This window comes from Hemitrygon akajei, chromosome 8, assembly GCF_048418815.1.
Source record: "Hemitrygon akajei chromosome 8, sHemAka1.3, whole genome shotgun sequence".
In the NCBI taxonomy this organism is placed as follows: Eukaryota; Metazoa; Chordata; class Chondrichthyes; order Myliobatiformes; family Dasyatidae; genus Hemitrygon; species Hemitrygon akajei.
The window spans coordinates 54176190-54188288 of NC_133131.1; the positions used below are offsets into that span (position 1 = coordinate 54176190).

The 12099-nt window shown below is 45.1% G+C and overlaps 1 protein-coding gene across 5 annotated transcripts in view; it reads right to left on the reverse strand.

Annotated features, from left to right (window-relative positions):
* LOC140731911 (protein CASP-like) overlaps window positions 1-12099 on the reverse strand; it is a 725429-nt gene that overhangs the window by 332635 nt on the left and 380695 nt on the right. The window lies entirely within an intron of this gene.

Sequence of the window (12099 nt, forward strand, 5' to 3'; positions counted from 1 at the left end):
CACAGAAACAGATCCGTTAGCCCAAATCCTCCATGCCAATCAATTTGCCTAACTAACCTACTCCGTTTGGCCAAATTGTTCTAAACCTTTCCTATCTATTCGTAATCAGGTTTATTATCCCTGTCTTATATACAGTGGCAATCAAAAGTTTGGGCACCCCTGGTCAAAATTTCTGTTACTGTGAATAGTTAAGTGAGTACAAGATGAACTAATCTCCAAAAGTCATGAAGTTAAAGATGAAACACTCTTTCCAATATTTTAAGCAAGATTAGTGTATTATTTTTGTTTTGTACAATTTTAGAGTGAAAAATGACTTCAACGCCCGGTTTGAGGCAGAAAATGATGTGGCGGTGAGGAAGTCCACCCCTCCTACAAATGACCAGGTGCTGTGTCTCACCAAGGCCGATGTGAGAAGAACCCTGTGCAGGGTCAACCCACATAAGGCTGCTGGACCAGACAACATTCCTGGTAGAGTGCTCAGAGGATGTGCAGACCAGCTAGCAGATGTTCTCACTGACATCTTCAACATCTCCCTGAGCAGCACCACCGTTCCAACGTGCTTCAAGGCCACCACCATCGTCCCCGTGCCGAAGAAGTCTTCAGTGTCCTGCCTAAATGACTACCATCCCGTTGCACTTTCATCCATCATCATGAAGTGTTTCGAGAGGATTGTCATGAGGCATATCAAGACCCTGCTGCCCCCCTCACTGGACACCCTGCAGTTTGCGTACCGTCCCAACCACTCAATAGATGACGCCATTTCCATCACCCTTCACCTGTCCCTAACCCACCTGGACAAAAAAGACACGTACGTTCGAATGCTGTTCATAGACTTCAGTTCAGCATTCAATACAATCATTCCTCAGAAACCAACTGGAAAGCTGAGCCTATTGGGCCTGAACACCTCCCTCTGCAACTGAATCCTAGACTTCCTGACTGGGAGACCTCAGTCAGTCCGGATCGGGAGCAGCATCTCCAACACCATCACACTGAGCACGGGGGCTCCCCAGGGCTGTGTGCTCAGTCTACTGCTGTTCACTCTGCTGACCCACGACTGTGCTGCAACACACAGCTCGAACCATATCATCAAGTTCGCCGATGACACGACCGTGTTGGGTCTCATCAGCAAGAATGACGAGTCAGCTTACAGAGAGGAGGTGCAGCGGCTAACGGACTGGTGCAGAGCCAACAGCCTGTCTCTGAATGTGAACAAAACAAAAGAGATGGTTGTTCACTTCATGAGGTAACAGAGCGACCACTCCCCGTTGAACATCGACGGCTCCTTGGTAGAGATCGTAAAGAGTACCAAATTTCTTGGTGTTCACCTGGCGGAGAATCTCACCTGGTCCCTCAACACCAGCTCCATAGCAAAGAAAGCCCAGCCCCCCATCCTCATCATATTCTACAGAGGTTGTATTGAGAGCATCCTGAGCAGCTGCATCACTGCCTGGTTCAGAAATTGCACCATCTCGGATCGCAAGACCCTACAGCGGATAGTGAGGTCAGCTGAGAAGACCATCGGGGTCTGTCTTCCCGCCATTACGGACATTTACACTACACGCTGCATCCGCAAAGCAAACAGTATTATGAAGGACCCCGCACACCCCTCATACAAACTCTTCTCCCTCCTGCCATCTGGGAAAAGGCACCGAAGCATTCGGGCTCTCACCACCAGACTATGTAACAGTTTCTTCCCCCAAGCTATCAGACTCATCAATACCGACAGCCTGGACTGACACCTTGCCCTATTGTCCTGTTTATTATTTATTGTAGTGCCTGCACTGTTTTGTGCACTTTATGCAGTCCAGTGTAGGTTAGTAGTCTAGTGTAACTTTCTCCGTGTTGTTTTTTTACGCTAGTTCAGTCTAGTTTTTGTACTGTGTCATGTAACACCATGGTCCTGATAAACGTTGTCTCATTGTTACTATGTACTGTACGAGCAGTTATGGTCGAAATGACAATAAAAGTGACGACTTGAAAAAGGAAAGGAGCACCATGCAAAAGTTTGGGCACCACAAGAGATTTGAGCTCTCAGATAACCTTTACCAAGGTCTCAGATCTTAATTAGCTTGTTAGGGCTATGGCTTGTTCACAATCATAGTTAGGAAATGCCAGGTGATGCAAATTTCAAAGCTTTATAAATATCCTGACTCCTCAAACCTTGTCCCAACAATCAGCAGCCATGGGCTCCTCTAAGCAGCTGCCTAGCACTCTGAAAATTAAAATAAATAATGCCCACAAAGCTGGAAGGCTGTAAGAAGATAGCAAAGCATTTTCAGGTAGCCGTTTCCTCAGTTCGTAATGTAATTAAGAATGGTAGTTAACAGGAATGGTGGAGGTCAAGTTGAGGTCTGGAAGATCAAGAAAACTTTCTGAGAGAACTGCTCATAGGATTGCTAGAAAGGCAAATCAAAACTCCTGTTTGACTGCAAAAGACCTTCAGGAAGATTTAGCAGACTCTGGAGTGGTGGTGCACTGTTCTATTGTACAGCGACACCTGAACAAATATGACCTTCATGGAAGAGTCATCAGAAGAAAACCTTTCCTGCGTCCTCACCACAAAATTCAGTGTCAGAAGTTTGCAAAGGAACATCTAAACAAGCCTGATGCATTTTTGAAACAAGTCCTGTGGACTGATGAAGTTAAAATACAACTCTTTGGCTGCAATGAGCAAAGGCATGTTTGGAGAAAAAAGGGTGCAGAATTTCATGAAAAGAACACCTCTCCAACTGTTAAGCACAGGAGTGGATCGATCATGCTTTGGGCTTGTGTTGCAGCCAGTGGCACGGGGAACATTTCACTGGTAGAGGGAAGAATGAATCAATTAAATACCAGCAAATTCTGGAATCAAACATCACACCGTCTATAAAAAAGCTGAAGATGAAAGGAGGATGGCTTCTACAATAGGATAATGATCCTAAACACACCTCAAAATCCACAATGGACTACCTCAAGAGGTGCAAGCTGAAGGTTTTGCCATGGCTGTCAGAACCCCCCCTAACTAAACGTCATCGAAAATCTGTGGATAGACCTCAAAAGAGCAGTGCATGCAAGACGGCCCAAGAATCTCACAGAACTAGAAGCCTTTTGCAAGGAAGAATGGGCTAAAATCCCCAAATAAGAATTGAAAGACTCTTAGCTGGTTACAGAAAGCGTTTACAAGCTGTGATTCTTGCCAAAGGGAGTGTTACTAAGTACTGACCATGCAGGGTGCCCAAACTTTTGCTTCGGGCCCTTTTCCTTTTTTGTTATTTTGAAACTGTAAAAGATGGAAATAAAAAACCTTGCTTAAAATATTAAAGAAATGTGTCATCTTTAACTTTATGTCTTTTGGAAATCAGGTCATCTTTTACTCGCTTAGCTATTCACAGTGAGAGAAATTTTGACCGGGGTGCCCAAACGTTTGCATGCCACTGTAACATGATCTCATATGACATGAAATTTGTTGTCCTGCAGTGGTAGTATAGTGCAAAAACATGAAATGACTAGAAATTACAAAATAAATAAAATAGTACAAAGAAAAGGAATACTGAGGGAGCATTCATGGCTTCATGGACAGGTCAGAAATCTGATGGTGGAGGGAAAGAAGCTGATTCTGAACTGTTGAGTGTGTATCTTCAGGTTCTTCTATCCCCTGATAGTAATAACAAGGGCAGGTCCCAGATGGTTATACTTAGTGATAGCTACCACTTTCTTGAAGCAACACCTCTGGAAAATGTCCTTGATGGTGGGGAAGTTTGCCTTTGACAGAATTGGCTGAGTCCATAACCCTCTGCAGCATCTTGCAATTCTGAGCTCTGGATGCTCTGCACCAGGCTATAATGCAATCATTCTGAATCATCGGCAAAGCACATTTATATAAAAAAAAGTTTAATCTCCTTGGTGACATACCAAATCACTTCAAACTCCAAATGAACTGGTGCTGGCATGCCATTTTTGTGTTTGTATCATTGTGTTCGGCCCAGGATAGACCCTCTGAGATACTGACACTCAGAACCCAAAGCTACTCATCTTTTCCATAACTGATACCTCAATGAGGACTGGTGTGTGTTTTCCCAACTTCCCACCTTAATCTTACTGATGTTACGTATGAGGTAGTTATGGTAACACTAGTCAACCAGCTGATCTCTCTCATTCCTGTACATCTTCTCACTACTTGTCTAAATGTCTGCTAAATGCTGTAACTCTACCTGCACCAGGGTCAAGCCAGAGGTGGCCTGTCCTGAGTGGAGGCCTGTGTGGGAGGGTGGGAGGATGGGGAGGATGGGAAGGATGGAAAAGGGGCTTGTTTTACTATTGTTGTCTTTAGTTTTGTTGTTTGTGCTGCTTCTACTTTTCTGTGAAACTTTGTGGGCATACTATCTTGGCATCTGAATGTGTGGCAACACTTCTGGCTGCCCCCAGCACATCCTTGGGCATGCTGGTCATTAATGCAAGTGATGCAGTTCACTGTATGATTCAATATACATATAATAAATACAAACGCCTTTTCCAGAAAAATAGGGATATTTTCCAAAATGCAATAAAAACAAAAATCTGTGATATGTTAATTCACGTGAACCTTTATTTAACTGACAAAAGCACAAAGAAAAGATTTTTAATAGTTTTACTGACCAACTTAACTGTATTTTGTAAATATACACAAATTTAGAATTTGTTGGCTGTAACACACTCAACAAAAGTTGGGACAGAGTTAAAATAAGATTGAAAAGTGCGCAGAACATTCAAGTAACACCGGTTTGGAAGACTCCACATTAAGCAGGCTAATTGGTAGCAGGTGAGGTATCATGACTGGGTATAAAAGTAGCGTCCATCAAAGGCTCAGTCTTTGCAAGCAAGGATGGGTCGTGGCTCACCCCTTTGTGCCAAAATTCGTGAGAGAATTGTTAGTCAGTTCAAAAGGAACATTTCCCAATGCAAGATTGCAGAGAATTTAGATCTTTCAACATCTACAGTACATAATATTGTGAAAAGATTCAGAGGATTCAGACACATCTCAGTGCATAAAGGGCAAGGTTGGAAACCACTGTTGAATGCGTGTGATCTTCGAGCCCTCAAGCGGCACTGCCTAAGAAACCGTCATGCTACTGTGACAATTATAACCACCTGGGCTCGGGAGCACTTCGGAAAACCATTGTCACTTAACACAGTCCGTCGCTGCATCCAGAAATGCAACTTGAAACTGTATTACGCAAGGAGGAAACCATACATCAACTCTATGCAGAAACGCCGGTGAGTTCTCTGGGCCCGAGCTCATCTCAGATGGACTGAAAGACTGTGGAACCGTGTGCTGTGGTCAGATGAGTCCACATTTCAGCTAGTTTTCGGAAAAAACGGGTGTCGAGTTCTCTGTGCCAAAGATGAAAACAACCATCCTGATTGTTATCAGCGAAAGGTGCAAAAGTCAGCATCTGTGATGGTATGGGGGTGCATCAGTGCCCACGGCATGGGTGAGTTGCATGTATGTGAAGGTACCATTGACTCTAAGGCATATATTAGGATTTTAGAGAGACATATGCTGCCATCAAGGCGACGTCTCTTCCCGGGACGTCCATGCTTATTTCAGCAGGACAATGCCAGACCACATTCTGCACGGGCTTCAACAGCGTGGCTTTGTAGACACAGAGTGCGTGTGCTTGACTGGCCTGCTGCCAGTCCAGATCTATCTCCTATTGAAAATGTATGGCGCATCATGAAGAGGAGAATCAGACAACGGAGACCACGGACTGTTGAGCAGCTGAAGTCTTATATCAAGCAAGTGTTACGTTCCCCAGTAACCGGGTAATTTACCAGCAAAGATAGATGGGTCCACCGAAGCCTGATGCTACTATTTTCAAACGTTTTTATTTATAAAGGGGCACAAACGTATGGTTAATACAAAACATTCAGATCATATACGTCGTCACAACTCAATCTAAAGCACAGGTATAGTAATAATCAATCAGAAATAAGCTCTATCGTTGTCTAGGGGTAATGTAGATATATATTGTTTACTGGATATCTAAAAGTCTTTTGTGGTCACTGCAGTTCCACCCGCTGCCGTTGTTGTGGTGTCGCGTTGGTGCACTTTTGTTAGACAGAGAGAGAGAGGAAAATTGAATGAAACAGTTACCCGACAGGTTTTCCAACCTGGAAGAGTTCGGTTTGTCGGAGCCTCGTTGGGGAATGGACTCTCATCTGTGGCCTCCCCTGTAGCTAAGCCGTTCTTCCGTTGTGGGGTCGCCAATCCCAGGCAAGGAAAAGACGCACACGAACCCCACCACCGGCTGTCGTTATCAAAACGCTGTCACAGGATTTCTCGCGTGTCGTCTGGTGCGTCTGAAGGGGTCCTCCCCCCCAGACCCTCCTTTATACTTCCTCACGGGATCGCCGGTGTCAATCTCTCTCTCAACCAGCCCACTTTGCCCGAGGGCTTTACACGTGGTCTCCATGAGACAATAGTCAAAGAGTCGCTTTATTCTGCTTCCCGGGGGAATGTGGTCTTCAGCACGTCTCCCTCTCTCTCTTGGGTCATTTGACCCCCCCCCCCTTGACTAGGGCTCTTGCGAATCTCACAAAGGAGGGGGCTGGGGTCATAACACAAGAATGGACAAAATTTCCAATTGCAAATCTACTACAATTAGTATCCTCAGTTCCAAAATGATTAAAAAGTGTTATTAAAAGGAAAGGTGATGTAACAATGATAAATATGCATCTGTCCCAACTTTTGTTGAGTGTGTTGCAGCCATCAAATTCTAAATTTGTGTATATTTACAAAACACAATTAAGTTGGTCAGTAAGACTATTGAAAATCTTTTCTTTGTACTTTTGTCAGTTAAATAAAGGTTCACGTGAATTAACATATCACAGATTTTTGTTTTTATTGCATTTTGGAAAATATCCCAACTTTTCTGGAAATGGGGTTTGTAAATCTGAATCCACCAGCTTGCTTCTTTAACTTCTACAGACTGACGATTGAAAATATCTTGCTTGGTTGCATAATGGTTGCTACAGCAATTCAAATGTTCAAATATAACAAGCTGCAGAGAGTAGTGGGCTCAGTTCAATACGTCCCAGGCATATCCTTCCCCACTATTTGCATCTTGAGGCAACATCCATCAAAAATCTCCAGCTGGGCCATGCCATTTTCTGGTAAATAAATGTTGTATATGTTACTTACGTAATGCCTGTGATGCTGCTGCAACTAAATTTTCTGTCGTACCAATGCACGTGACAACAATTCAACTTTTAAACATAGTCACAAACTTAAGAAACTCTGCAGATGCTGGAAATCCAAAGCAACACACACAAAATGCTGGAGGAACTCAGCAGGCCTAGCAGCATCTATGGCAAAGAGTAAGCAGCGAATGTTTTGGGCTGAGACCTTTCATCAGGACTAATTAACTGATTGTAAACATTGTACTCGCCTCTACCAATCGCTCTGGCAGCTTGCTCCATATACTCACCACACTCACAGATCCTCCCTTCCAACCTTAAACCAAAGCCCTGTAATTATCGACTCTCCTGCCCTAAGAAAGACTGTGACCATCCACCTTATCTAAGCCTCTCATGATTTTACATACCTCTATAAGGTTACCCTTCAACCTCATACACCCCGAGGAAAATGCCCCAGCTTATCCAGTCTCTCCTTATAATTAATCATCTCCAGACCTAGTAACAATTGTGAAGGAGGAGGATAACAGGAAGCTCACTAAATTTGAGGGAAAAGAGCTCTTTCTGCATTGACTCAGAGGAATGAAGCAGGGTGGAGATAGCTCTTAAAATTGTTACTGAACAATTTGTGCTCTATGGTCTGTATTTGTGCTTTAACTCACTAAGCAAATCTATAATATCAGATTGAAATAAATACCAACAATAAAACAGGGTGCTAAGAGTCATACAGAAGTACCGCACAGAAACAGGCCCTTCAGCCCATCTAGTTTGTGCCGAACTATTTAAACCACCTACTCTCAATTATCTGCACCAAGAGTGTATCCCTCCATACTCGTCATCCATTTACTTATCCAAACTTCTCTTAAACGTTGAAATCAAGTTCATATGCACAAATTGTTCTGGCAGCTCATTCCACACTCTCATGTCCCTCTGAGTAAAGAAGTTTCCCCGCAGCTTGCTTGCATTTATCCTATTTATGCCCTCAAAATTTTGTATACCTATATCAAATTTCTGCTCAAAATACTACATTCCAAGGAATAAAGTCCTAACCTATTCAATCCTTCCTTATAACTCAGATCCTCCAGTCCCAGCAACATTGCTGTAAATTTTCTCTGTACTCTTTCAACTTACTTACACCTTTCTTGCAGGTTAGTGACAAAAACAGAACACAATACTTCAAATTAGGCCTCATCAAGGTCTTATAGGACTTCAACATATGCAACATAGGTGACAGCAGGGCTTCGCTTCCAGATGAGCTCAATGCCTTTTATGCTCGCTGTCATGAGCTGTTATGCCCTTCCTTGGTGAGAATCGCAAGAGAGAGAGAGAGCCTTACGGTTTGGAATGTGGGCTGGTCGCTCAACAAGACAAAAGCCTCGGACATAGCCATTGTCTTGGGAGACACTTTTGTGAGATAAGGAACTGGCCTACGTGCAAAATCTCAGGGCAATGTGAGATGGGTGATGGGGGAAGGATTGCCTCGCCCCCGCACCCTGATGGACATCTACAACCCTGCCAGTCCAGATAAAAGGTGGGCTGCCGAGGCGGGGCGCCAGACGCACCAGAAGACGCGCTTGAGATCCTGTGACAGCGTTTTGATAGCGACAGCCGGTGGTGGGGTTCGTGTGCGTCTTTTCCTTGCCTGGGATTGGCGACCCCACAACGGAAGAACGGCTTAGCTACAGGGGAGGCCACAGATGAGCGTTCATTCCCCCAATGAGGCTCCGACAAACCGAACTCCTCCAGGTTGGAAAACCTGTCGGGTAACTCTTTCATCCCCCCTCTCTCTCTCTCTGTCTAACAAAAGTGCACCAACGCGACACCACAACAACGGCAGCGGGTGGAACTGCAGTGACCGCAAAAAGACTTTTAAATATCCAGTAAACAATATATATCTACATTACCCCTAGACAACGATAGAGCTTATTTCTGATTGATTATTACTATACCTGTGCTTTAGATTGAGTCGTGACAACGTATATGATCTGAATGTTTTGTATTAACCATACGTTTGTGCCCCTTTATAAATAAAAACGTTTGAAAATAGTAGCATCAGGCTTCGGTGGACCCATCTATCTTTGCTGGAAATTTACCCGGTTACTGGGGAACGTAACAAGTGGGTTGCTCGTCCCGGATTTGAAACCAAAGGGGAGGGTCAGTGAATCGGGCTGTAAGTCCAAACTTAAATCTGGTTATGCAGGTAGCCAGACAGGAAACCAGCAAAGATGGATGTGGGTGAATTTATGAGAAACCCGACTGTAGAGGCGCTAGGCACGGCTACCAAATCAGACTTGGTAAATCTGGCAAAGGGGTTAGGCCTCGCAGAGGTGAGGTCATCAATGAAAAAGCAGGAAGTGCGAAGGGTCATAAATCAGTATTACATTGGGAAGAAGGTGTTTGCAGCTGAGGATTTGGAAAATATCCCCGAAAAGAGATTAGCGAGTGGGGCAGATCAGTTAGAGTTGGAGAAAGTAAGGTTGGAACATGATCTTCAAGTAAAGCAGCTAGAAGCAGCTGCAAAGGAAAAGGCTGAGGAACGGGCTGCAAAGGAAAAGGCTGTGAAACGGGCTGCAAAGGAAAAGGCGGAGGAACGGGCTGCAAAGGAAAAGGCGGAGGAAAGGGAGCAGGTGTTCAAACTAAAGGAATTAGAGATGAAACGGGGTCATGAGCTCCAGCTAAAGCAGCTAGAAGCAGAAGCAGAAGAGAAAGAGAAACAAAGGAGCCATGAATTGGAGCTGGACAGGCGAAAGCAAGAGCGAAGAGCTCAAGGGCAAGAGAGAGAGGAGGGGTTTGATGTTAGTCGGGCGTTGAGATTGGTCCCCCCCTTCGAGGAGACGGATGTTGATAGTTACTTCTTGCTGTTTGAAAAGGTGGCAGTGAATCAGAAGTGGCCCAGAGAGCAGTGGGTGGCGTTGTTACAAAGTGTGTTACGAGGGAAAGCACAGCGGGCATATGCCGCGTTGCCCCCAGAAGGGGAAGGGAATTATGATCAAGTAAAGGAGGCCATTCTCCGAGGTTACGAGTTAGTACCTGAGGCGTATAGACAAAGGTTCCGAAATTTAAGAAAAGGATGGAATCAAACGTATACCGAGCTAGCCCATGAGAAGGGTGTGCTCTTGGACCGTTGTGCACCACGGAAAAGGTGGCCGAGAATTATGGGCGTATCAGGGAGTTATTTTTGATTGAGGAATTTAAAGGTTGTGTTCCGGAAGAGATCCGGATGTATTTGAATGAGAGGACGAATCAGTCCATCTCAGAAATTGCTAGGTTCGCTGATGAATATGCCCTAACCCACAAGACAAAGTTTTCCTTGCCAAAAAGTTACCAGAGAGACCGTGGGAACGGTAGAGAAAGTCCGCCGGCTGAGGCGGAAATCCCGCTGGGAGCTAGTGGTAAAATTGAGGAGGAGAGGCAAGACGGCAGAACAGGTCCTGGTGTGACCTGTTTTAATTGTGGAAAGGTGGGTCAAATTGCATCTAAATGCTTTGCTCCAAGAAAGGAGCCAGAGAGAGGGAAAGCAGCAATTCCTATCGGGTAATCAGAAAATCGGCAAGAGGGTCCCAGGGGAGCAGAGAGCGCGAGGGGTCGGAGATTTATATGTCACACGGAACCGTGTCTGTGAGGAAGGGGGACCTGCCAATTCCCGTACGGATTTGGAGAGACACGGGGGCGGAGCTATCATTAATTAGCGGTAACGTATTACAATTCGGACCTCCGACGGGCGAGGTAGCCCTGAGAGGAATAGGAAAAGGGACAGAAAGGGTGTCTTTGCGTAGGGTCATTTTGGATTCTGAGCTGTTGAAATGGGGGTGCCATCAGAATTCCCAAGAACTGACGTGGATGTCTTCCTTGGGAATGATTTAGCAGGAGGAAAAGTTTGGTCGGCCATGACTATGACCCGCCGACTGGTGCGTGTTGAGGCCCCGCCCATAGAGTCCCCGAGCTATCCCGCATACGCGGACACTCGCAGCCTGTCGAGAGCGGCAGCTGAGAACGGGAGCAGTTTAAAATTGGCCAGTTTTGATTTGGCCCAGACGTCTTTACCGACCCTGTGCCACGAGGGTTTCGAGGGTGGTAAAACGAGGAATAGTAACGTAAAAGGGGGTAAGGGAGAGAAGGTAGATCTGCCCTTAGCGAAGAAAAAGGTCCTAGAGGTAGGAAATAAAGATGAGAAACAGATAAAGCTGTTAAAAGGTCCAGGGATGATCTGTCTGGTTTGGCAGGACTGTTTGAAGAAGTTGAAAATTCTAAAGGTGTTCCCGATAATGAAATGAGGGCAGTCCTAGATGAAAAGGATGCCATTACCTTGAAGAAGTCTGCTGGGTTGGCAGATGGGGTTGTTTCAGCCCGCGGGGTTGAGTTTACTCCGGAAGTGAGTTGCCCAGAGAGTAACTGGGAGGATCAGGGGAATTTAGAATTTGAAAAGGGTACGGGTATTGAAAGCCTGGAAGAGGCCAATGCCCCGTTTGAGTGTGTCCAAGATGGGGATGCACGTGGTCCTGAACCTAGTCACGGAGCTCAGAAAAATTCTGAGGTATTTGACTCAGCTGGACGAGACGGTCGTCCTTTTGGAGCAGATAGACTTGGTTCGGAAAAAAAGGGGTTAACCTTGGGAAGTGTGAGTTCCCAGATGGTTGTGCTGAAGGGGGTGTTCAGAGTTAATGTGGAGTTTACAAATGGGGAGATAACTGTTGTTGTGGAGGAGAACGGTAAATCTGTAGTTCCCAAATCGAATGAAAAAAAGTTAAAGTCTAGATTGATGCCTGCGCATCGATTACAGGTTGATTTGGAATGTAAGGGTGCCTCACACGCTATTGTTATTCAAGAAAGCGCTGTGAGAAAGCCAAAATTTAAATGCGGCCGGAGAAAAAGGTTCGAACTGAAACACATCAGCCTGCATGGTCTTGACAAAAGGGTTAACTACCTGTGTAGCATTAAAGAATTGGG